Genomic DNA, 3,402 nt, shown 5'->3' on the forward strand with positions numbered 1-3,402 from the left:
GTAGGTGAACAGCACCCTGTCCTTAGGAAACTTTCATTATGTAGGAAGCCAAACAAGTAAACAGACAAAAGTACACTTTAAACAAAAGCCCACCACTACCCATCCCCAACAAAGTGAGAAAGAGGAAAAGCTTTCATTGTTTCATTGGTTTTTCTTGTTTTTCTTGTTTTTTTTTTTCACTTCCCTTCTGGAGGAAGAATTGGAGAAGACAATGGATAAGGGAGCTGGGAAAATGAGTATAGAAGGGGAAGAGTTGGAACTAGACTTTTGGTAGCATACCCAGCCTCCCCCCTCCCCGAGATATTGGGGGGTTAGAGCTCTTTGCCTTTGCAGACCCTTAATATCCTGGTGCCAGGACAGAAGCAGCCATACTGTTGATCTTCTAACAGAAGTCTCTAGAGCATCTCCTCCCCCTCCCCTTTTCTTCCTCCTCCTCCTCCTCCTCTTTCTCATCTTACTCTTTCTCCTCCCCTTCATCTTCTTCCTCCTCATTTTTCTCCTCTTCCTCCTTTCTCCTTCTCCTCTTTCTCCTCCTTCTTCCATTCATCTTATTCTTCCTCTTTCTCCTCCCCTACCTCTTCTTCCCCCTCCTTCTCCTATTCTTGCTTCTTGTTTTTCCCCTTCTGTTTTTCCTCCTCCTACTCTTCCTCCACTCCCTCCTTCTTCTCCTCCTCCTGATCCTCTTCAAGACTGTGTTAAATACCCACTGTGTGTAGAGTCTGCACCTGCTCTTGAGGCTGTGAAGAAATTGCACCTGTTCTTGAGGCTGTAAAGTTGCAAGAGAATGCAAGACATTCTCCCTGATTCAAGAATCTTCCAACATAACTGGAAGACCTATTCTGTCTGGCAGGAAGCCAGTACCATGGCCAGAAAGGGGCTTGCTAAATGCTCTCTGAGGAATCAGAGGATGAAGAACAGTTCTGCCCAGGGCTCTTCCTTTCAGGAATTCTATTTGGGAGTGGGATAGAGAGGAGAGGTGGGTGGAGATTTGTGTAGGGAATGATGGGAAAGTTTGGTAAGAAGGAGGAGACATGAATAGTACCTTGATATCCAATAGGTCTTCTACTCTGAGCTAGCAGGCTGTTGTATGATCTCCCAGGCCTAAGTCACCCTTGGCTAACTTGGGAGGAGAGTGGGAGTGAGTGTCCGCCCTGGCCTAATAGCTAGAGCACAGGCCTGGGAGTCACAAGGGTCTGGGTTCTAATTCCACCTCTGCCACGTGTCTGCTGTGTGACCTTGTCATTTATCTTCTCTGTACCTCAGTTACCTCATCTGTAAAATGGGGATTAAGATTGCGAGCCCCATGTGGGACAGGGACCAAGCCCAACCCCATTTGCTTGTATCCATCTCAGCGTTAGAACAGTGCCTGGCACTTACTATAAGCACTTAACAAATATCACAATTATTATTATCTCCAGGCACATTTCCCATGCTGGTATTGCTGGGCCAGAGAATGCAGCAGGGACAATGTGAGGGAGAGGGCTGCTGTGAAAATTGCTTTAGATTCCTCAAATGCCAGGTGCAACTCTGTGGACAGTGACTGTAGTTGAGTGGTCTGTGGGGCCCAGATCATGGAGATACACCAACCTGAAGCTTCCTGTTCCATCTGCTAGTGGAACCACTGCTCCTAGAGAGCTAGTTCTCTCTCTCTCTCTCTCTCTCTCTCCCTCTTTCTCTCTCTCTCTCTCTCTCTCTCTCTCTTTTTTCTCTCTCTCTCTCTTCCCTTCCCCTTCACATGTCTGTCCGGGCACACATGCAAGTGTGCATGGGTGTGTTGTGTGTGCAATTCAAGAGAGCACATTCCTGGATCTGTTGGGTTTGCAGGAAAAATTCCTCAGCTACAGACCAGCTTGGAGATTTCCAGTACCTCATGGTTTCATCTTCATCAGATATGGTCCTGTTATAACTTGTTCCAGGACTTCCAGGCACCAAGCTATTTAATTTAAATTTTAAACTCACAGACTGTATCTCCCAGCACAGTGAAGCCGACTGTCAAAACTGTGATCTCTGACTAACTGTCAGAACAACCAACCATTGCTGAACTCACCTTAGGGCATGGTCCTGATAGGGTCCCATGACGGGACCCAGTACTAAGTTGGGATGCACGTTTCTTTCATGGGAAGCACTTCAGTTTGTTGAATCCTGCTCGAAGAAAGCTGGCGGGACACAAATAGTCAATTCTATTAGCCAATTCACAGAATAGCCCCAATGCTCAACAGATGGAATGATACCACGAGAGGCGGTGTGGCCAAGTGGACAAAGCATGAGATGGGAGTCAGGGGACCCGGGTTCTAGTCCCATCTCTGCTACTGGCCTGCATTAAGTTCTTGGGAAGGTAACTTAACTTCTCTCCTCAGTTTCCTCATCTGTAAAATGGGGATAATGATATTTACTTCTCCCTATCACAGGGCTCCTCTCAGGATTGCACCTGGAGAGTTTCCAGTACTCTACCAGTTTCGACTATTCACGGGGGAAGTCAAGCAGAGACATACTGATTCCATTCCTAGCTTGGGCAGTGGCTAGTGAGTGGAAGGCAATCTGCTACAAGTCAAGACTCCCCTATGCTGAGCAGCAGTGGTATGGGAGAGTCGAGGGTGGAGACTCAAGTTTACTGAGTGGAAGAAGGCAATGGTAAACCACTTTCATATTTTTATGAAGAAAACTCTATGTATACACTACCAAAACAGTTACAGATGGAGTTGGGGCATTCTGGGAGAGATGTGTCCATGTTGTTGCTGTGGATCGGACACGACTCAGCATGAGACAAGACCTCTCAGGGATGTTGTGAGGCCAAAATGAGACAACTGATCAATCAGTCAAACAACCAATCGTATTTATTGAGCACTTACTGTGTGCAGAGCACTGTACTAAGCGCTTGGGAAGTACAGGTTGGCAACATATAGAGACAGTCCCTACCCAACAGTGGGCTCACAGTCTAGAAGGGGGAGACAGAGAACAAAACCAAACATATTAACAAAATAAAATAAATAGAATAGATATGTACAAGTAAAATAATTAAATAAATAAATAGAGTAATAAATATGTACAAACATATATACATATATACAGGTGCTGTGGGGAAGGGAAGGAGGTAAGACGGGGGGGATGGAGAGGGGGACAAGGAGGAGAGGAAGGAGAGGGCTCAGTCTGGGAAGGCCTCCTGGAGGAGGTGAGCTTTCAGTAGGGCCTTGAAGGGAGGAAGAGAGCTAGCTTGACGGATGGGCAGAGGGAGGGCATTCCAGGCCAGGGGGATGACGTGGACCGGGGATCGATGGAGGGACAGGCGAGAACGAGGCATGGTGAGGAGATTAGCGGCAGAGGAGCGGAGGGTGTGGGCTGGGCTGTAGAAGGAGAGAAGGGAGGTGAGGTAGGAGGGGGTGAGGTGATGGAGAGCCTTGAAGC

The 3,402-nt window shown here is 47.4% G+C and overlaps 1 non-coding gene across 1 annotated transcript; it reads left to right on the top strand.

Annotated features, from left to right (window-relative positions):
• The first annotated feature begins 2,410 nt into the window (after nucleotides 1–2,410).
• LOC119948434 lies at nucleotides 2,411–2,549 on the top strand. Its single transcript, XR_005456830.1, has one exon. It is a non-coding gene; the product is annotated as a small nucleolar RNA SNORA7 (small nucleolar RNA).
• The last annotated feature ends 853 nt before the right edge of the window (nucleotides 2,550–3,402 follow it).

Source organism: Tachyglossus aculeatus, chromosome X4, assembly GCF_015852505.1.
Source record: "Tachyglossus aculeatus isolate mTacAcu1 chromosome X4, mTacAcu1.pri, whole genome shotgun sequence".
Taxonomy (NCBI): Eukaryota; Metazoa; Chordata; class Mammalia; order Monotremata; family Tachyglossidae; genus Tachyglossus; species Tachyglossus aculeatus.